The following is a 24,406-nucleotide window of genomic DNA, read 5'->3' on the forward strand; positions in this document are numbered from 1 at the left end:
ATGTTTAAAATGGCAACAGGAAATTAAAAGTTCTAGAGGTGAGGATGTAAGGGCTTGGCAAGGAGAAGCACCTTACAGAGGTCAACATAGGTACCAAGAGGCTAGAGGTTACTACTACTATGAACCAGAACCTTGGGGAGGAAGAGCCTTCCCCTTGAGACCACGAAGGCGCCAGGAACCTAGATGTTTCAACTGTGGTAAAATGGGACATACTAAGAGAAATTGTAGACAAATGAATTCTAACAATGCCTCATATGGAAGGCCACTGCCTTCTGGATTGTGTAGAAGATGTGGTAAGGGCAGACACTGGACCAATGAATGTAGATCGACCAGGGACATACAAGGAAACCCCTTAAGGTCGGGAAACCCCGAGGGGGGCCTCAAGAAGGCCCCCACATCGAGAAAGGTCAGGTCATTCCCAATAGCAGTGGAAGACAATCTCTCACAGGAACAATAGATAGTTCTTTGACTATTGTGAAAAAAGATATTGCTCTAGATGGTAGTTTGAATAGTGATGAAGAATCAAGTGTGAATGGACAAAATGAGAAACGCATATTTTGGCAAGCTTCTATTAATGATAAAAGGCCTCAGTTAAAAGTGAAAATTAATAATAAAGTTATTTCTGGCTTAGTGGACACTGGGGCGGATGTAACTATTATTACTCAAAAGTCTTGGCCTCAGAAATGGCCTCTTAGAGAGGCAAATGTACAATTTTTAGGAATTGGAACTCTATCTAGAGTTCGACAGAGTGTTAACTCAGTGGTCTGCATTGGAACGGAAGGACAGAAAGGGATACTGAAACCATACGTGGCAGATATAGCTATAAATCTCTGGGGTCGTGATCTCTTACAGCAATGGAATACTCAGATTAATATTCCTCCAGTGTCAGATACAAATCATGTACAATCTTTAGATAGTAGAAAAGATCTGGTAAGACGCTATGGAAAACGGTTACCAACCATCCATGCTGTACAGAAACTAGGTACAAATGATGGACCTTCAGAGGAGCCAAAGGCCCTGCCATTGAAGTGGCTTACAGATGAACCAGTTTGGGTAGGACAATGGCCTATGACCTCTGAGAAGCTAGAGGCTTTAGAAAAGTTAGTACAGGAACAGCTAGATGCTGGACATATAGAGGAATCTACCAGTCCTTGGAATTCTCCTGTATTTGTCATCAAAAAGAAGTCAGGTAAGTGGAGAATGCTGACAGACCTGAGAGCTATAAATAAGGTAATTCAACCAATGGGCTCTCTGCAACCTGGAATGCCATTACCTTCCTTAATACCTAAAGGATGGCCTATCATAGTCATTGATCTAAAAGACTGTTTTTTCACAATACCGTTACAGGAAATGATAGAGAAAAATTTGCATTTACTGTACTAAATCTTAATAATTCACAGCCAGTTAGGAGATATCAATGGAGGGTTTTGCCACAAGGAATGCTAAATAGCCCTACTTTGTGTCAACACTTTGTACAGCAACCTTTGGGAATAATTCGTAAGAAATTTTCACAATCTCTTGTTTATCATTACATGGATGATATTCTTTTATCAGATTCTAATAAGGAAACTTTGGAACGTATGTTTGAAATGGTGAAGGAAGTTCTGCCTCGTTGGGGATTACAGATTGCACCAGAAAAGATACAAAGAGGAAATTCTATTAACTATTTAGGTTACAAGATAGACTTACAGAGAATCAGACCTCAAAAGGTACAAATTAGGAGAGATCGGTATCAAACTCTTAATTCTCTTCAGAAATTATTAGGGGAAATTTCTCAATTACAGACAATTATTGGTGTAGAAGGACATGACTTAAAGCATTTAAAAATGGCCCTTAAAGGTGATAAGGACCTAAACAGTCCTAGAATATTATCTGATGAGGCAGAAAAAGAGTTACAATGGGTAGAAAACAGAATATTGAATGCACATGTAGATCGGATAAACCTTAATTTAGACTGTATTCTGGTTATCTTGCCATCCAGAGAATACCCTTCTGGAATTCTGATGCAGAGGGAAGACACTATATTGGAATGGATATTTCTGCCACATAAACAGAATAAAAAGCTAAAGACATATATAGAAAAGATTTCTGATTTGATTTTAAAGGGTAAATTAAGACTTCGCCAGCTGACTAAAAAAGATCCAGCAGAAATTATAGTACCTTTAACTAATAAAGAAATTTCTTCCTTATGGAAAGATAATGAATATTGGCAAATAGCTCTTACTGACTTTTTGGGAACAATTAGCAACAACTATCCCAAAACTGACAGAATTAAATTCATAAAAAAGACAGTCTGGATTCTTCCACGTATTGTAAGACAAACTCCCATTTCTGGAGTTCTTACCTTCTACACTGATGCCAACAAATCAGGTAAGGCAGGTTATAAAGCAGGTGAGGTAAGTAAAGTAGTTCAAAGTCCATATACATCTGTACAGAAGGCAGAATTATATGCAATTCTCATGGTACTTAAGGATTTTACAGAACCTCTTAATATAGTTACTGATTCTCAGTATGCAGAGAGAGTCGTGTTACATATTGAGACTGCAGAATTTGTTCCTGATAATACAGAATTAACTTCTCTGTTTTTACAATTACAGGAAACTATCAGAAACAGAAGTAATCCTATGTATATTACACATATCAGATCCCATACGGGTCTGCCTGGCCCACTAGCACAAGGCAATGATGAGATTGATCGTTTATTAATTGGAAGTGTGCTAGAAGCCTCAGAATTTCATAAGAAACATCATGTAAATAGCAAAGGTTTGAAAAAGGACTTCTCTATCACTTGGCAACAAGCCAAGGAGATAGTGAAAAACTGTCCTACTTGTTCCTTTTATAATCAAACTCCATTGCCAGCAGGTTGTAATCCTAAGGGCATTCGGAGAAATGAGGTTTGGCAGATGGATGTCTTTCACTTTGCAGAGTTTGGAAATTTGAAATATGTGCATCATACCATAGACACATTCTCAGGGTTCCAATGGGCTACTGCTCTTAACTCTGAAAAAGCTGATTCTGTTATTATACACCTGCTAGAGGTGATGGCAGTTATGGGTATACCTGCACAAATAAAAACTGACAATGCTCCAGCATATGTCTCTACGAAATTGGAACAATTTTTCAAATATTATAACATAAAGCATGTTACTGGTATACCACACAATCCTACAGGACAAGCAGTGATTGAGCGATCTAATAGAACACTTAAGGAGATGCTCAACAAATAAGCTTGGAAGACTAAACCCCCCAAACATAGGTTGCATAATGATTTATTAACACTGAACTTTCTTAATGCCAATGAAAAAGGACAAACAGCTGCAGAAAGACACCGGACCACGGAAAAAACTGCTAAACTCAATCAGCCAGTATACTTCAAAGATGTACTAACCTCTGCATGGAAACCAGGACATGTATTAAGTTGGGGTAGGGGTTTTGCATTGGTTTCTACAGGAGAAGAAAAACTTTGGATACCATCAAAGTTGATCAAGATTCGACTGGAAAAGGAAAAACCTCTCGATGAGGACAAATGACAGGTATTCTACTAAGGTATATCTCATAACCTAAATAGAAACCTCCCAAAGGAAAGGGAAGTGTTTTGCTTTTATCTTCACAGGAAAACTCATCTTCAGAAGGCAAAGGACACTGCATGGGTAGATACTTAAGAAGAAAAGGTAGCTATAACCATCAAATAGAAGGAATGTGCCATACGGTAAACTTTACAGCTGTCTCTCAAAAAACTCTATTTCTCTTTATTTCCTAGTCCCTATTCAATTAAACCAATGCTGGATTTAGAGGTGGATTTGGCTTTCCTCCTCTAAAATCCAAGCACATTATTTAACTAAGCTTTAGTGTTTCTGTGTTGTATCAAGAAGCCAATTGATGTAATACAGAATAAAAGAAGAATTTGGGGACTGTCTTTGTCTTTTCTTGGATCTTTCTCTCAAGGTGTACACCCTTTCATAATTGTTATGCTCTCATGGTTGCATTCCCTAGCATGTGTACATACACAAGCAAACATTTCTCTGCTAACTGTTTATGTTTGAGTCCCACACAGCCAATGAAGATCTGCCTGACAGCAATCCCTGGACACCCTGGAAAGAAAATGGGCCACACCTCCTCGACTGCACTGGATCCAACTTGCTCCATTTTAACTGACACTCCGGCCAGAGGTTCGGGTACTGACTTCAATCAAGTTGAGGATTTCAAGCGAGACCTTCAATCAAGTGAATCCCATCTAACATGGACTGGATACTAACATTTTCTTTCTACAGGACCCCACATGACTATCATCATCCCATTTCAGCAGGAAGTAACTTGGAGAATGCTACGCCCCCTTTCCCCATTGTTGTCACTTAGGATAGTGTATATACCTAGTTAGGAATAGCTTCCTATTGTTTATGGTTCGGTTTGGAAGGAGGTGTTCAGGCTTGGACACCTCTTTCAGATGACTTTAGGGTTTAGTTAAAATAGATAGTTAGGAGGTGACATAAGCAGATTGTTGTATCTTCTTATATTTTACCTTTATACTGTTAAGTTTTAATCCTCTTTTAGACTAAAAGGGGAATTGTAGGGGAAGCTGTAGCCACGCCTTCTTAGGGGCTGGCTACAGGGGTACCTGAGCAGGCTTGTGAGGGCGTGGTCAGAGTGAGTAGGGGGACTGCATTTTCGGTTTCGGTTTCTCTTTGCTTCTTGCTGTACAGACTACCACCGGCTGGCTGGTTCGCTCTGTAAGTAAGGCTTTTCCCTATTAAATACCCTTATATTTCTACCTGACTCTGTATTGGTAATTTCCTACTATAGAGTACTATTCAGCAGGAAAAAAAAAAAAAAACAATGGAATCTTGAAATTCACAGGCAAATGGATGGAACTAGAAGAAACCATCTTGAGAGAGGTAACCTAATCACAAAAAGACAAACATGGTATATACTCACTTATACATGATTTTTAGACATAGAGTAAAGGATTACCAGTCTACAATACAAACTACCAGAGGAGCTAGGAAACAAGGAGGACCCTAAGAGAAGACTTCATAGTCCCTGGAGAAAGGGAGGGGGATAAGAACTCCTGAGCAAAGTGGGAGCATGGTGGGCAGGAAGAAGGTGGGAAAGGAAGAAGGGGGGAAGAGAACAAGAGGATTGAGACAGAGGGGAAATAGAGGAGGGCAAGAAAGGAGATGACTTGATAGTGGGAGACAGTATACTTTGGAGAGAGGACTGGCACAGGGGAAATCTTTTGGGATCCACAGGAAAGACCTCAGCTAAGAATCTAGGTAGTGGTGGAGAGGATGCCATTGATGCCCTTCCCCTATAATGAGATTGATGTTTACCTTGGTTACCATTCCTAGAGCCTTCATCTAGTAGCTGTTTGAGGCAGAAACAGGCACCCACAGCTAAGCAATGAACCATACTCCTGGAATCCAGTTGTGGAGAGGGAGGAGCAATGAGCCAAGATGGTGCTAGAGAAACCTGCAGAAACAGTTGACCTGACCTACTGAGAGCATGGAGACCCTAGTCATAAAGCTGGGGAAACAGCATTGGACTGAGCCAAGCTCTCTGAATGTGGGTGCCAGCTAGGAGGCCAACACAGTCTATGGGACCTCTAACAGTGAAGCCAGTCTTTATGCCTAGAGCACAAATGAACTTTGGGAGCCCATTTCCTATGGAGGGATACTATTGCAGCCTAGATACAGCAAGGAGGGACTAGGCCCTCTCCCAAATGATATGAAGGACTTTGAGGGTCCTTCATGGAGGGACTCACCATCCCTGGGGAGGATTTAGGAAGACTCACTACTGCTAATGTACAAGCTTTAGAAAGTCTTACTAATGAAAATAAGAAAAACTATCTGATAAGATACAAAGCTTAGAAAGACCTACTAATGAAATAAAAATACTCAGACACAGACAGAGGAATTCAGACAAGAATCTACCACACATGATGAAACTGTAGAGGAATAGCCAAAGGCTATTAGATAAACAACCTTAGTTTATCGATTTATTATACAAGAATGACCAGCAGATGATAGGCACCTCTGAGACTACACAGAAGTAAAATCCTACAGAAACATTAGATTTGAGGAGATTGAGGTAGTGGTCATTTCATATGATATGAATTGACCATATATGAAACAGACATTAAAGTTATGGCAAACTCAGAATCCCCCAAGATTGGAAAGATTTAGTTACACCAATATTAGAAGGTGGGCCTCAGATATAATTAAGAATATTGTGGATAGAGGAAGTTAGCATCATAGAAAAATGAAATAGGGTTAGAATTATTAATATTTCTAAAGACTAGCTTTGGAAATGCTGAGATGTAAAGACAGTCTAAATTCTTTGATCACCCCTTGGCCCTCTATCATTTAGAAACCTTAAATATTTTGGACAAGTTTGAAGAATCTGGAAAGAGGTCTGAGTCATTTATTAAAAATTATACATGGCCCAAAAGATATTCACTAATTTTTTTTACAAAGATTGATTTTAGCTGTAAATAGAATAGTATCAAATGCAGAAGTAAGAGAAATATTAATTGAATCTTTGGCTTTTGAAAATGCTAATGTAAAAGGATAATCAGGCCTTTAAAGGAAAGATCAGCACCTATAGATGAATGAATTAGAAATGCAGTTGTTAGTAGATCTCATGCATATGATGCTGCTTCAATAGGAGAAATAATTTCTAGAAATTTCAAGGAAAATAAAATGTTATATGTTTTAATTGTGGTAAACTAGGTCATTTGAAAGGGGTTTGTAAGAAAAGTGTTGCTAGAAGCAATTTTTTTTTCTAGAGATAATCCAAAGAGCAGACCCCATGTGTAGGGGTAGTTGTAGCCATGCCTGCTTACGGGCTGGCTAAAGGTGTGCCTGATCATGCCTGCGAAGGCGTGGTCAGGGTGATGTAGAGGGAGAGGCAGTCAGGTGGCTGATCACTTTTTGTTTCACTTTCAGCTTGCTGTACAGACTGTTGCCCACCAGGTGGCTAGGTCACCTGTTAGGCTTTTTCCCTATTAAAACCCCTTGTATTTCTACCTGGCTCTGTATTGGTAATTTCCCGCAATATCTGGTGTCAGAAGTGGGATTTTGTCCCCATTTGGGACAGCCTGCAGGTCCCACTGGGACTACGGGCCTAGGTCGAGAAAGCACCCTGTCTCCACAGGTTCTCCTGGCTAGCAGCCAAGTGGCTGTACCCACACAAGTGCATTCCCACTGCTACTGAGCCTCGATGAACCGTCTGGCCAGCTGAGAGACAGTTTCTAGCTGCATGCATGGGACCAACTCAGACTGTGGCCTACCCGTGCCCAGAGGCCTCCTGCCTAGAGCCAATTAGGTCTCGGCTTTCAGCAGCCACTTCCCCTGGCTGATGTGGCATAAAGCCATATCAATTTCACTGGTTGCAGCTGCAAGGCAGTATACTCTCTTAAGATAAGTGCAGCTGCTTAGTGACCTCTCTCCACTGCTACCACCATCTTGCCTGACTGACCGCTGTCAAACGCACCGAGTAGCTGAATGCCTGCACCACCTGCTGGTCAAAGATAGTGACTGCATCTGGAGAAGAAATCAGGTAAAATTATGGCGGAATATTTGTCATTTGCTAAAATTGGTATTATTTTTGCTTATTATGTGAATTCAATGTTTGAGGAGGATGCTAATCTGCCAATTACCGGCCTATATGCTGTAATGGCAGTTAGCTTGTTGGTACAAATAATATTACTAGCCAGAGGGCTCAGGAATAGGGACAAAGATAATCTCACCACCTGTTTGCAGGAAATAACAGCTTAATGAAATGAGGTTTTGGAGAATAGATTAGGTCAGACCACAAATGTACAGCAAATGGAACAGAAATTGGATGATAAGCTTGGCTCTGTGTCCAATACACTAAAGACAGAGCTGTCTGTTAGCCAAGATGAGATACAGTGTATTTATAAGATAAACACAGAGAGATCCTCCATGTCTGAAGCATTAGAGGCTAGGCTGTCAGAGGACAGAGGTGAACTAAAGAATATCTGTAGCCAGCTAGAAACTCAGATAGGCATTGTTACCCAGAAACTAGATGCAAAGGTGCAAAATACCCAGGATAGGGTTGAAGAATTGGACAATGCCATTCAATTAATTATTGAAGCATCTAAGGTAGCAGATCACAAATTTGAGTCTAGATTTGAATGTTTGGAAGATAATTTACTGTACTGTACAGAGCTGACAGATCAGATAGGTCCATATTGTCTATTGCTGAGGACTCAAAATCAGCAAATCATGACCTCAAATCTAGACTCCAATACCTAGAAGGCAGTTTCCATGCCATCCAGATGCTGCCTACGGACTACCGTATTAACGATCTAGAAAAATGTGTAGAGGAGCAGTTAGAGCAATTTACAGATCCACTAACATGCTTGGAATCTTTTATGATTAAGGAGATTAAAACTTTTAATAACGATATCATTACTAGGCTTAAAGATCATGGGATGCCTCAGAGGCAGAATCACTCTAATCCGAGGCACCTACTCCACCCAGGTATCATGACTATTCCTCTAAGGTTGTTACTTGTACACCATTAGTGTACCCAGCTACCATGGTAGAAAAGCCAGCTTCTAATAAACATCATCAGGGACAGATGGCTTATGTATGGCAACCTATACAGTTGAAGGATCTTAAGAATATTAAAGAATCAGTTGTCTCATATGATCTCCATAGCCCATATGTAAAACAGCTATTACATTCATGGACAACTTTTAACAGGGTGACGCCCACAGACTGGGAAAGACTGGTAGCAGCTATACTTGAGAATTCATGCCAAATCGAATAGAGGGCTTTGTTCATGGAGAAGGAAAAGCTCCTTGAGCGTCAAGGCACAAAGGGAGATTTTATAGCCCCCCTAGATAAGATTCTTGGTGAGGGTGTTTATGCTAACCCACAGTTTCAGGCTGAATATGATGACCATATACGGTCTCTATGCAGGAAAGCAGCATTAAATGTCTGGGATAAGGTTCGTGAGCCAGGAGAACACCTAGAAGCTTATACCAGAATAGAACAGGGACCTACGGAACAATTCCAGGACTTCTTACAAAGGTTAACTAGGGCAGTAGAATTACAGGTAACAGATCCAGAAACAAGACAATCAATAGCTTATGAAAATACAAACCCAATATGCAAAAGAATACTTTTGCCTTTAAAGATCAGTTCAGCTCCGTTAGAAGAATGGGTTTTGCAAACAGCCAACATTGACTATAACATGCAAGATACTGGAGCTTGGGTAGGAGAAGCCATCTCAAAAGGTTTTAAAAGACAACAGGAGATTAAAAGTTCTAGAGATGAGGATGCAAGGGCTTGGGATGGAGAAGCACCTAAAGAAGTCAATATAGGTACCAAGAGGCTAGATGTTACAACTACCATGAAGCAGAATTTTGGGTATGGAGAGCCTTCCCCAGGAGACCATGAAGGCACTGGGAACCTAGATGTTTCAGCTTTGGTAGAATGGGACATACAAAGAGGAATTGTAGACAAACAAATTCTAACAATGCCTCATACGGAAGGCCACTGACTTCTGGATTGTGTAGAAGATGTGGTAAGGTCAGGCACTGGACCACTGAATGTAGATCGACCAGGGACATACAAGGAAACTCATTAAGGTAGGGAAATCCTGAGGGGTGGTCTCAAGAAAGCCCCCACATCAAGAAAGGTCCAGTCATTCCAAATAGCAGTGGGAGACAATCTCTCAAAGGATGAATAGATCTTTGCCTATTATGAAAAATGATACTGCTCTAGATAGTAGTTTGAAGAGTGATAAAGAATCAAGTGTGAATGGACAAAATGAGAAATGCATATTTTGGCAAGCTTCTATTAATGATAAAAGGCCTCAGTTGAATGTGAAAATTAATAATAAATTTATTACTGGCTTAGTAGACACTGAGGTGGATATGACTATTATTACCAAAAAGTCTTGGCCTCAGAAATGGCCTCTTAAAGAGGCAAATGCACAATTTTTAGGAATTCGAATTCTATCTAGAGATTGACAGAGTGCTAACTCAGTGGTCTACATTGGACTAGAAGGACAGAAAGGGAGACTGAAACCATCCATGACAGATATAGTTATAAATCTCTGGGGTCATGATATTTTACAACAATGGAATACTCAAATTAATATTCCTCCAGTGTTGGATACAAATTGCGTACAATCTTTAGATAGTAGAAAAGATATGGTAAGACACTATGGAAAACAGTTACCAACCATCCATGCTGTACAAAAACTAGGTACAAATGATGGACCTTCAGAGGAGCCAAAGGCTCTGCCATTGAAATGGCTTACAGATGAACCTGTTTGGATATGACAATGGCCTATGACCCCTGAGAAGCTAGAGACTTTAGAAAAGTTAGTACAAGAACAGCTAGAGGCTAGACATATAGATGAATCTACCAGCCCTTGGAATTCTCCTGTATTTTTTATCAAAAAGAAGTCAGGTAAGTGGAGAATGCTGACAGACCTCAGAGCCATAAATAAGGTAATTCAACCAATGGGCTCTCTGCAACCTAAAATGTCATTACCTTCCTTAATACCTAAAGTATGGCCTATCATAGTTATTGATCTAAAAGATTGTTTTTCCACAATACCATTACAAGAAAATGATATAGAAAAATTGACATTTACTGTACCAACTCTTAATAATTCACAGCCAGTTAGGAGATATTAATAGAAGGTTTTGCCACAAGGAACACAAAATAGTCCTATTTTGTGTCAGCACTTTGTACAGCAACCTTTAAAAATAATTTGTAAGGACTTTTCACAATCTTTTGTTTATCATTACATGGATGGCATTCTTTTATCCGATTCTAATAAGGAAACTTTGGAACGTATGTTTAAAACGCTGAAGGAAGTTCTGCCTCGTTGGGATTTACAGATTGCCCCAGAAAAATATAAAGAGGAGATTCTATTAACTATTTTGGATACAATATATACTTACAAAGAATCAGACCTCAAAAGGTACAAATTAGGAGAGATCGTTATCAAACTCTTAATTCTCTGCAAAAATTATTAGGAGAAATTTCTCAACTTCAAAGGATTATTGGTGTAGAAGGACATGTCTTAAAGCATTTAAACATGGCCCTTAAAGGTGATAATGACCTACACAGTCCAAAAATACTATCTGCTGATGCAGAAAAAGAGTTACAATGGGTCAAAAACAAAATATTGGATGCGCATGTAGATTGGATAAACCTTGATTTAGACTGTATTCTGGTTATCTTGCCATCCAGAGAATAGACTTCTGGAATTCTGATACAGAGGGAAGATACTATATTGAAATAGATATTTCTGTCACACAAACAGAATGAAAAGTTAAAGACATATATAGAAAAGATTTCTAATTTGATTTTAAAGGAAATATTAAGACTTTGTCAACTGTCTGGAAAAGATCCAGCAGAAATTATACTACCTTTAACTAATGAAGAAATTTCCTCCTTGTGGAAGGATAATGAATATTGGCAAATAGCTCTTACTGAATTTTGGGAACGATTAGCAACAACTATTCCATCTGACAGAATTAAATTCTTTAAAAAGACAGATTCTTCCACATATTGTAAGACAAACTCCCAATTTCTGTAGTTCTTACCTACTACACAGATGCCAACAAATTAAGAAAGGCAGGTTATAAAGCAGGTGAGGCAAGTAAAGTAGTTCAAAGTCCATATACATCTGTACAAAAGGCAGAATTACATGCAATTCTCATGGTGCTTATGGATTTTACAAAACCTCTTAATATAGTTACTGATTCTCAATATGCAGAGAGAGTCATGTTACACATTTGAGACTACATAATTCGTTATTGATAATACAGAATTAACTTCTCTGTTTTTACAATTACAGGAAACAATCAGAAACAGAAATAATCTTATGTACATTACACATATCAGATCCCATACAGGTCTGCCATGCCCACTAGCACAAGGAAATTATGAGATTGATTGTTTTTTAATTGTAAGCATGCTAGAAGCTGCATAATTTCATTAGAAACATCATGTAAAAAGCAAAGTTTTGAAAAAGGACTTCTCCATCACTTGGCAGCAAGCAAAGGAGATAGTGAAAAACTGTCCTACTTGTTCCTTTTCTAACCAAACTCCATTTCCAGCATGTTGTAATCCTAAGGGCATTCAGAGAAATGAGGTTTGGCAAACTGTTGTCTTTGGCTTTGCAGTATTTGGAAATTTGAAATATGTGCATCATACCATTGACACATTCTCAGGGTTCCAATGGGCTACTGCTCTTAACTCTAAAAAAGCTGAATGTATTATTACACACCTGCTAGAGTTGAGGGCAGTTATGGGTATACCTGCACAAATAAAAAGTGACAATGTTCCATCATATGTCTCCACAAAATTGGAACAGTTTTTCAAATATTATAACATAAAGCATGTCTCAGGTATACCACACAATCCTACAGGACAAGTTGTGGTTGAGAGACGTAATAGAACACTAAAGGAGATGCTCCACAAACAAGCTTGGAAGACTAAACCCCACAAACATAGGTTACATAATGCTTTATTAACACTAAACTTTCTTAATGCCAATGAGAAAGGACCAACAGTTACAGAAAGACACAGGACTATGGAAAAAACTGCAGAACTGAATCAGCCGGTGTACTTCAAAGATGAACTAACCTCTTTATGGAAACCAGGACATGTGTTACAATGCGGTAGGGGTTTTTCACAGGAGAAGAAATCTTTGGATACCATCAAAATTGATCAAGATTCGAGTTACAAAAGAAAAAATCTCTTGATGAGGACAAATGACAGGTATTCTACTAAAGTATATCTTGTAAAGTAAATAGAAACCTCCCAAAGGAAAGGGAAATGTTTTGCTTTTATCTTCACAGGAAAACTCATCTCCGTAAGGCAAAGGGCACTGCATGGGTTGATGCTTAAGAAAAAAGGTAACTATAACCATCAAACAAAAGGAACATGCCATATGGTAAACTTTATAGCTGTCTCTCAGAGAACTCTATTTCTCTTAATTCCCTAGTCCCTATTCAATTAAACCAATGCTGGATTTAGAGATGGATTTGGCTTTCCTCCTCTAAAATCCAAGCATGTTGTTTAACTAAACTTTAGAGTTTCTGTATTGTATCAAGAAGCCAATTGATGTAATACAGAGTAAGAGAAGAATTTGGGGACTGTCTTTGTCTTTTGTTGGATCTTTCTTTCAAGGTGTATACCCTCTTGTAATAGATATTCTCCATGGTTGCCTTTCCCAGTATGTGTACATACACAAGCAAATATTTCTCTGCTAGCTGTTTATGTTTTGAGTCCAACACAGCCAATGAAGACCTGCCTGACAGCAATCCCTGGACACCCCAGAAAGAAAATGGGCCACTCCTCCTTGACTGCACTGGATCCATCTTGCTCCATTTCAATTGATACTGTGGCCTGAGCTTTGGGTACTGACTTCAATCAAGTTGAGGATTTCAAGTGAGATCTTCCATGAAGCAAATCCCATCTAATGTTGACTGGATACAATCCATTCAAGACTTTCACTATACTAACATTTTCTTCCTACAGGACCCCAAAAGGATGTCGTCGTCCCATTTCAGCATGAAGTAACATGGAAAATGCTATGTCCCTTTCCCCATTGTTGTCACTTAGGATAATGTATATAACTAGTTAGGGATAGCTTCCTATTGTTTATGATTGGGATTGGAAGGAGGAGTTCAGGCTTGGATACCTCTTTCAGATGACTTTATGTTTTAAATAGTTAAATAGTTAAAATAGATAGTTTAAATAGTTAAAATAGATAGTTAAGATGTGACATAAGCAGATTGTTGTATCATCTTATATTTCACCTTTGTAATTGTTAATTTGGATACTTTACACTGTTAAGTTTTAATCCTCTTTTAGACTAAAAGGGGAAATGTAGGGGAAGCTGTAGCTATGCCTGAATAGGGGCTGGCTAAAGGTGTGCCTGACCATGTCTATGAGGGCATGATCAGGGTGATGTAGAGTGAGAAGCTGTCAGGTGGCTGGTCACTTTAAGTTTCATTTTTGGCTTGCTGTACAGACTGCTGCCCACCAGCTGGCTAGGACACTATGTAAGTAAGGCTTTTTCCCCTATTACAATCCCTTGTATTTCTACCTGGCTCTGTATTGGTAATTGCCCAAAACACCTTTGCTTTATGAATATGCAGAAATGTAGCAAATACTGTTACTGGACTAATAAATTCAGATCCACAAGGGATAGACATGGTAATCCTTTGTCATTGGGAAACACTTTAGGGGGCCTCTTGTAGACCCAAATATTGTTCAATCATTCCATGATACCATCATAGAAACTCACCCACAGAGCAATTAAAAAGACTTGATACTGTTGTTATGAAACACACTGCTCTGGATGTGATCAAGAACAGAACAGCTTCAGTAGATAAAACAGAAATTTCAGGAGAGGCAAAACAAAATTTATTTTGGCAAACTGTTATAAAAGATCAGTGACTAAAACTAAACTTAGAAATTCATGGTATTGAATTTGTAGCTTTATTAAACATAGGCACACATGTAGCAATAATTTTACCTAAACCTTGGCATATAGGTTGTCCTCTTCAGGAGGTAAATATTCAATTTCTAGAGATTAGAACTTTAAGTTATATAAAACAAAGTACAAAATGTGTCAGGTACCAGAAGGACAGTTTGAAAAACTAACATCATACATAGCTAAACTAGAAATGAATTCAAGGGGACATGATTTGGTCTTTCTCTGTATATGTTTATCTTATTGATTTTTGAATAAAGTAGTGTTTGGCCAACAAGGCAGCAAGTTAGATAGGACTAGGAGTCGATGTGTATTTTGGGAAATGTAGTAAAAAGAAGTCTTGTGATACAGGCAAGAAGTGAGATAGCAGGTAGACTTATATATAATCAGGGATTAATAGGAAGTTTTCCCCTTTTCTCTTGCACTTCCTCCTGGTCTCTGCTTTGAGCTGCATCGTGATCCCAGGATAAGGACGCCAGTGGGAGATGTCCTTCATAAGATAAGTCTTGTGATTATGGTTGATAATTAAGACTGAGCTAGCAGATGAGAAATCCTAGTCTTTGGCCAAGTAGCATTTGTACCTAATATAGTCTCTGTGTGTTACATGGACCTTAACGTGATGGTGGGTGGAGCTTGGGACCTGGCATAAAGTGCCTGTGTGGCGGCAGGGCTAGGGCAGAAGGAGTAAAAACTTATCATTACAGAGCAATGGAAAACATGGATTAACATTCCCCCAATCTCAGAAGCAAACCATAAAATAAAGAACACTTCTAAGAAAAACAATAACAGATATTATCAAGAACAGTCACAGACTGCTCAGTTTGTATAAGCAGTTTAAAACAGCTGTTGATCTTTCAAAGTTATTAACAACCTTACCTTTAAAATGGTTGACTGACAGCCTATATGGTGGAACAATGGCCTTTGACATCTGAAAAATTACAGACACTGGAACAACTGGTACAGGTACAGTTAAATGCTCAACATACTAAATAATATACCAGTCATTGGAATTCTCCTTTATTATTTAGTAAAAAGAAATCTGGAAAATGGGGAATGGTAACAGATATGGATGCTATAAATAAGGTGATTAAGCTATGGGTTTCTGTGAATTCCATTGCCTTCTTATTCCCTAAAGGATGAACTACTATAGTGATTGATTTAAAAAGACTGCTTTTTAAAATATACCTTTACAAGAACAGGATAGAGAAAAAATTGCCATCATAGTGCCTACTTTTAAAAATTCCCAGGCCATTAAAGGGTATCAGTGAAAAGTTCTAGCCTAAGAAATAGTTAAACAGCCTCACCTTGTGTCAATATTTTATATAACAGCCATTAGAAAGAATTTGTAAACAATTTCCTCAATCTAGAATTTACCATTACATGCATGATATCTTACTAGCTGACTCAAATGAAGATACCTCAGAAAAAAATATTTATTTTCTCTTCCTGGGGATGCATTAGGTTCAGAATCTCATGTCTGTTTAAGAAGAATTTGGCATGTTTATCATACCTATAAGCTTATCTATTGTTGGTCATAATAATAATTTACATATAAGGAAGATGTATCAACATCTTTTTAAAATATAAAGCCCATGAATTCCTTTATAGTGTTACTTTAAGATTTTTCTGTTTTAAAGCTTTTAAAATTAATCATTTATTGCATTCAAAGCAAGTTTAACATTGGGAGTAAATACCAGAAATTTTAATACATATAGTGCCACCATAAATCAGAAAGTTGAAACAAAACACAAGTTATCTTTATCTTCTTGGACAGTGTTTTGAATTTCAAGAACAAAACAAAGGCCGGGAGAAGTCTTTGATAAGTCTCTCTAACTGTTCATTTACTAAAAGGTACACATTGCTGAAATTTATTGAGATGATGCAACTATTAGAATCATCCAGCCTTTATGGATAATATAAAAGAGTGGCCTTAGCATTGGTAACAATAAAAGTTAATTGTTCTTTATTTTGGCCCACTTAGAATACACATGCAACTAGTAAATGTAATTATAATTCAAGAATGAAACTGACAAATAATTTAAAATTCTGTCATTAACTTTTATGTTACTTTAAAGAGGGTTTTAGCTTGTTGACACTGAGGATCACTAGGGACAATGTGATGTCTGTGCTTTACTTTTCCACACCAGATGTAACTAGGGCACATATAGCCAGAAAGAGTTTCAAGAGCAAAGGATAGACAAACATAAAATTAAACTTAAAATTAAGAAAATGATATGAATTTTAGACCTTGTTAATTTTAGAGAGTTTATAACTACAGGCATATATGTATTTACATCTAAATACATATACTCATACACATAGCATAAATTTAGTTAGAAATAGAAAGAAAAATTTGTAATCAGATTTTTAAAACACAATTATTTAAAATATTTCTCAAAACATCTTATTTTGATATTAATAATGGATACAATAAAACCACAGTGGAGGCATACTCATAAAAGTTCTTATTCCTGTCTTTTAGTAAAATATGAGGTAGGTTTAAAGTCTGTTAGCCCATAATATCTACTAGATGAAAACCAAAGAACTGAAAGATGGAATGAAAGAACAAAAATAATCACAACAATTTACAATAGCTTAAAACCTTCCTGAAATATTTAGAAAGCAAATTGTGTCTGGAGAAATGCTTGTATTAACTTCTTTGTTATCCAATCATCTGTTTCATAATCCAGTACTCCAAAGAGTCTCAATGTTGACAATTTATCTGAAAAGCAAATGATTTGCTTCCTAATTTCACAATTATCAAATTAATAACATAATTTCTTTTTGTAAGCAGATCTTGTTGTTTATTGTAAACTAATGAGTTGTCAAATTAACTCATCTATTTTTGCTAAACTACAGAAAAATTGTTTGGAGGACATTAATTACATGCCAAATTGTGAACTGTTTGTCTTACATATGTTTAACTCTCATGACTCCATAGTTTGACACCTGTCTTTTTCTATTTATAGAAATTGTTTGCCATCAGAATTGCACTTGCTTTTAAACCAATACCTTGAGGCTGGTATTATAATGCATAATTATTAGGAAAGATATGACAGAATCAGTAAGTTGAAGTTTTTTTTAAAGAAGGCATAAAATAGGAAAAGGTTTACAAAAGCATAAAATGCATAATGATTCATTCAGACTGGATGTGTTCTTGATTGACACTACAACTGAAATGCCAAGAAGGAAAAAAAACAATTAACATTCATAACCATAATGAAGAAATCTTGATAGTTTTATGTATTGAATTAAGTCAATCATAGAAGGAACTATTACTTGAATTCATGCAATTATACTTTTAAAAATGAAGATTAATAATTCATAATTTGGTGATTACAATTTTCTGGTAATTATCAGTTACACATAAGAAGCAAGATAAAAATCTAACAAATATATTCTAGAAAATATCATCAATACAAATATACAATTGCTAGAAAATGAGGATTCTAGATTAATCATCCTAAAATTTTTAAACTATAGCTACTAATTTGAAATGTAAATTTCTTTTCCTGTATATCATTTCATCAGAGGCCTATATAGCAAGATGCAAATATGTTTTTAATAAAAGTGATCTTCTGAATTCTTTATCCTGAAATCAAAATATTCTTTTACTTTACAACCAGCCTGAAATATATCTATCCTATACTTCAAATATGAATCTTAACTAAAAGGCTTAAACTAATAAGTAATTAATATAAATCTTCAATAATTCTATAGAAACATTCATAGCAGCATATAATAGTTTTTATATTTAATACTAAATAATAGAATTGTCTGGACAAGGATAATTCTAACAACTATATTAACTTTTAATTTTTCCACAATAAGATTGTTATATTCAAATAAATTTAAACAACCCAAACTACATATTTAATGCTAAATATTAAGGTGACACTATAAGCAAATTGGAATATCATTTTCTTGGTTAATGACTGATGCAGGATGGGAAGGCCCAGTTCATTGTAGTGGTACAAACCATGGGATGATTGTACTGAGTTGTTATGTAAACAGTTTGCACACTCTACCCTGTTTTCTACTTCAGTTCCTTCCAACTTCTAGTTCTAGGAATTCTAGTCATGACTCATCTCCACAAGAGAGTGTGCAATGCAAGCCACAAATTGAAGCATATCTATTCCTCTCCAGTTAATTCGGGTTATGTTCTTTTTCCTTTGCAGCAAAGAAGCCCTAACTAGGACAGATGATAACATTAATATGTATGCTGATCATGACATTATTCCTATATTATAAATGCTGTATTAGTAATTTTGGCATATTTAATATTGCTTACACAAGTAAAATTATTCTCTCTATATCCCAAATTTTAGGAGAATCTTAATTTAAACCTGTAATAATATAAAATATTGAATGCTACATCTTAAACTTAGAAATTATAACAAGATCCTTTAGAAGTTGTCTCTCCTATGAGTTCAGACCATTAAAAGAAATTGTGTTTAACATTATTCTTTATGGTATAATATTTATACATAAATATATAAAAGTCACAATGGAGAAATCTCTGGGGTAAGTATGAAATGGTTATTCATTGAAATTAAAAATTTTGACTTAGGATCAATTTTGTCTCCATTTTCCAAAATAATTTTATCTTAGAAAATATTTCCAAAATGTCAAACTGTCAAATGGGTCCTCATTTAATATCAAATTGCCACATACACATAGAAGGTCAATAATAGAATTATTGAGTAATTATTCAGTCACTGTCACTGTCATATTGCTTATGCTGACACCCAACCCTGATTACAGAAGGAGATAAATAATCTTTCTCAGTGTTTCAGTTAAAGACAGGATGGGAGGGGAGAGATGCTCAATTCAATGATCCAACTTTCCAGTATGAACAGAAACCATCAGAAATATAATGAATCCAGTCTTTTAGATGCTTGCTTCATCACACCACTCATCTAAATTTTTGGAGTGTTTCCTCTCTCTAGGAATCCGCCAATATGGTTATGCTCCTTGAAGGAAAATGTTTTACAAGTGTAATGCACTTACTACATAGAACCTCATAACTCAATGTACAGTATGAAGTTTTAAAAGGCGCTTAGTATTTTTAAGACCACAAATCACATAAATAGGTAAGAAATGTTCATTTTTCTTGAAGACATGCTTAGATTGCTATGTATGCATTGATGTGGATCTTTATAAATATTTTGAAGTTCTTGCCTCACAGATTGCAATCTCCTGTGTTTCTGTTTACAGTATGGGCTCTCTTTTCAAAGTTAGGCTTTAGTGAAAATTCAATTCACTGTGAATTTGTATACCAGAGGATATTCGGCACCTAACAATTACCATTAGATTCAGAAGCTTTTTATGAGTTCTATTTTGTAGTATATTATATCATATCATACTTTGTTATATAATACTTGATCTTTACAGTTTAAATACAATTAATTGTTAATTCATTTGTAACAATAATTTATTATGAATTTCTGTCTTTTATTTGTGGATTGTTATTTATTTTTGGAGGTAGGGTCTTCTGTTACCTAGTCTAGATGCAAATTCCTTATGGTGCTGTGAATGACTTAAAACACAGTCTGTTACCACTTTCCATGTACTGGAAGTAAAGAAGTGTAGTCATGCCTATTGTGAGATCAGAGGATGGAAGTTGCCACTAGATAACCATAGAAGTCTGGAGTGTGTCCCTTTAATCTAAATAAAGGCTGGGTAACAGCACTGAATTCAAAGAAAAGGGTTTTATGGATAGTATAAGCTGCTGGCACTGATGGAACGGAGGATCAGGGAGTCAGCTAAAGCTGGCCTGACTGAGTAAGTTCACAGCTGCTGGTGGCTTTCTAGGACCAGACTGTGTTCCTCAGGGGGTGATTTGCCACTGTCCTGCTGTAAATGTTCTGGTCACATGGGCCCAAAAATGCAAAAATGAATTCTTAATTGGTTTAAATAATAAAAACCTGGAATTAGATAGAGGAAAATGCTGAGAGATACGCTTATCTCTCAAGGTATCTCTCAAGAGTATCAAGAGATACTCTTATCCGACAAGGAACAAGCATCTGTTACACCTTACCACTTTAGATTCTCAGAAGACCAGAGAGCAAGTTCCTGTTTCTTCTTGCTTATATCCTCTCTCTGCCCAGCCATCTCACTTCCTGTCTGTCTATACAGACCTCTAGACCGCTATGGTTAGCTAGTAGCAAGCTCTATCCTCTGATCTTCAGATAGGTTTTGTTTGTACAAGCAAGATATCACCACACATGTCCAGCATAATTCCTAAATTATCTGCAGTATATTCCAGTATTTAGCAAATTTCTGGTAAATGAAATTAGTAACTGTTTATAAATTACATTTATTTATTGATATATTGGGTCCCTTGAGAAATGATACATCTAAACTTTGGTGGCAAATTGTATTGTATTATGGACAAATGTTAGCTATTTAATTTTCATTCTGATTCTGAATCTTAAATGAAGCAAGCTTAACTCAATGGGTGTGTTATTTATGTTTTGATTCCTTCTTTTAACCCCATATCCCCCCTCTCTCTCTTTCTTTCTTTGATCTTTGTTCCTTTGTCCTGGGGATTGTCCCAGGGAAAGGCCTTTAACTTTCAAGGCAGGTGGGCCAATAGCCAACATCATGCTACATCTCTATGATTACCTTTCGGTCTACAGTACTAGTTCTAGATCAACCAGGACTCCACAAAGAAACCCTGTCTTGAACAAAACAACCCTACAAAACAATACTTAAAGAAACAAAAACACAACAACGAAAATGGATATTGGGGCCTTTGTACATGCTTTTTCTCATTTGAATCCTTGCCATGAGGTAAAGATTTTGGGTTTTTACAAGCTCCACACACTATTGTATGCCTTACTACAGGTCCAAAAGCAACAGAGCCAAATGACCTTTGACAGAACACCACCAAATTTGGACCTAAATAAATGGGTTTGTTTAAACTTAAGAATCTATTTTATTTATTTTAGTAATGAAAAGGAACTACCACAGTGAATCTGAGCATTGGGTTTCCAATATTAGGGTTTCACTGTATCCATCCTTGAAACCTCTCTATCCCTTTTCTATTTCCAACCCTTATGCCATTTGTAAAAATTGTCTTCTGTCATACTGAGCAAGCAGGCCAAAGTTAATACTCAAAGAAACTTCTGTTTTTATGCCTTACTTCTTTAACTTTGTGTTTGTATGATACAGAGATCACTCTGCATGTAGAGTATAGATGAGTATATTTGGAATAATATGTAGAACAAAGATGGTGATAACAACTTTGAAGAAGAGAAATGTGGGGCTTCCACCAGCATTTGGAACTCTACCAGGTAAATATATTGTTAACATTGGCAGCCTATTTTCATTGACTGTTTGAATTTCCATAAACTATTACAAATATTATCTAATATGACATTTATTAATAATGAGGAAAGTACAGTTACACAATATGACAAAATACATGGGTAGAAAACCAAACAAACACTGAAAGATTTTGCCTTAGTCCATAATGACAATTTACTTTGAACAATTTATTTATTTATTTATTTATTTTTTTGAGACAGGGTTTCCCTGTGGCTTTGGAGGCTGTCCTGGAACTAGCTCTTGTAGACCAGGCTGGTCTCAAACTCACAGAGATCCAGCTGCCTCTGCCTCCCAAGTGCTGGGATTAAAGGAGTGCACCACCACTGCCTGGCTGAACAATGTATTTAATCATCACAGATCTCAGAATTCTCAAGGATGTCAGGACCAGCATGAATGAGAGAAGAAGCACTTTCAATGATGGCAGTGCTATCTGTGCTATAAGCTTCACAATGGAATAAGGCAACAACCAATAGAATTCACTTCATGTACCACATGCTACCATAGCCTACTAAAAGGCTCAATGATTACAACTACACAATAATACACAAGCATTCATGAACCGCTTTGAATCAACAGTACCAGAAGATGTTCATTTTCTTACTTTTTTGTTAGAGATATAATTGTATAAAGAACTGAAATACTTAGAAAATTCAAATAAGTATGTGTATATTGCTTAATTTCAATTCATTTAAAAATAAAAATAGAGTTATTTAACAATCTCTTTTGTGTAACATGGATTACTTTGGTGTATCTAAAACTTCAAAAATACTGTTTGTGTTTATGAATGCATTTGCTCACATACCCACTGAAAAGAAAGGATATAAACAACTGAATTACTGAACTTTTAAATTTAAATGTATGCAGGAAAAAGAAGATCAAGTTACCTGGAAGGAGGCAAAATCCAGTATGTGAACAAATTCAGTAGAAGCATTGGGTAGCTGAGAAACCCAGGTAACTTGATAATCATAAATCACTCAAGAATTCTTCAGCACAGTATATCTTGATTCAAAGCATTTATATTTACCCAAATATATCCATTTCTTCAGGGTTAGTATGACCCTGGTTGCTACTTTGGCTTTATACACAAATCATCCTTCATGTAACATTTCATTGTGGGAAAGTAATTTGTTCATAAAAACAGCAAGGCACACATGTTCATAAATCAACTGTTCATTTACTGCCAAAATATAATATATTTTGTTATATATTGGGCTAACACATGCTCAAGGCACAAAAAACAATTTTAAAAATTGGTTTCAACAAAGCCCAATATTTTATTCATGAATATCATACAGAGAACTCCATATAAGAAGGTATAGCATTACATGACCTTCTCTTTGACTCAGATTTCCAGTTCTGAGAAATGTTGGATGATAAAATCCACTTATATGGGACCAACAATTATTCTCTTGGTAGGAAGAAGACAGGGAGGATTCAGAATGCACTTCTGCTGAGTATTTTAATGCATTGAAAACAAATAGTTTACTACTTAATTGGCAAGGTAGTAAGAAAAAATAATTTTGAAAAGGCAAGGAAAATGTTGAGATTAGATAATTTGTTAAGTGTGGTCCCTGGAATTTATATCAAAACAGATTTCAATGAATTTGATTGATATTGCACATGAGAGGAAACAGATTGACTTATGATTCAGTGATCAGAATGGCTAAGAATTATTTTAAAATTCCAAAATAGTAATATGTATAAGTGACTTAAGGCATTTAAAATATATTTATTTTCTTTCATGTGCTCATGTGTTTTGAAAGTACATGTGTCTGGACACAATGTGTGTGAAGTGTCCACAGTGGCCAGAAAAGAGATTGGATTCCCTAGAAGTGGAGTAACGGATGGTTGTGAGCCACTTGGGCATGCTTAGTATGGGAATTGTGATGTGTACTAACACAGCCAATCATGTTAACACCTCAGTCCTACCTGTAGGCTAATGGTTTTGTTTTTTTAATATTTTATTTTTATTTTTTATTTTGTGGTTGTGTGTATCTAGCCATAATTTGTAAGATTGAGTGAAATATGCCTTGAGGAAAGAAGAGGGCATTTTAGCCTTTGGAGAAAGAATTACAGATGGTTGTGAGGTGCCAGTCATGGGTATTAGAAACTGAACTAGTTCCTTTCCAAGAGTAATGTGTGTTCTTAACTGAGGAGAATCAAAGCAAATTTAAACAGATCAAGTTATGAAATTAAAGTGTTCTTGTATCAATATAATTAATAAGTAAATCACTGACTTGAAATATCAGTAAAAATATTTTTTCTCATATGTTTAGAGGAAGTGACATGTGATTTCCTGAGTACCTTAAATTGTTTTTCAAATCAGTATTTCCTTATCAATGTGAGAAGTAGTTATAATATCATGATTGATGGTTATTAAAATTACATAAAAGAAACATATTCCACATCCAAATATTTTCTTTGTAAGCAATGAGCTTTTGTTTCATTGTTCTTTATGTATTTGAAAGCTACTCAATTGATGTAAATGTAACAGTAAGTTGTACTATTAATTGATAAACTCTAAGTTTCTCATGATTCTAGAATGAGTCATTCTTTGTTAATGTATAACTTCTTTGGT

Source organism: Cricetulus griseus, assembly GCF_003668045.3.
Source record: "Cricetulus griseus strain 17A/GY chromosome 1 unlocalized genomic scaffold, alternate assembly CriGri-PICRH-1.0 chr1_1, whole genome shotgun sequence".
NCBI lineage: Eukaryota > Metazoa > Chordata > Mammalia > Rodentia > Cricetidae > Cricetulus > Cricetulus griseus.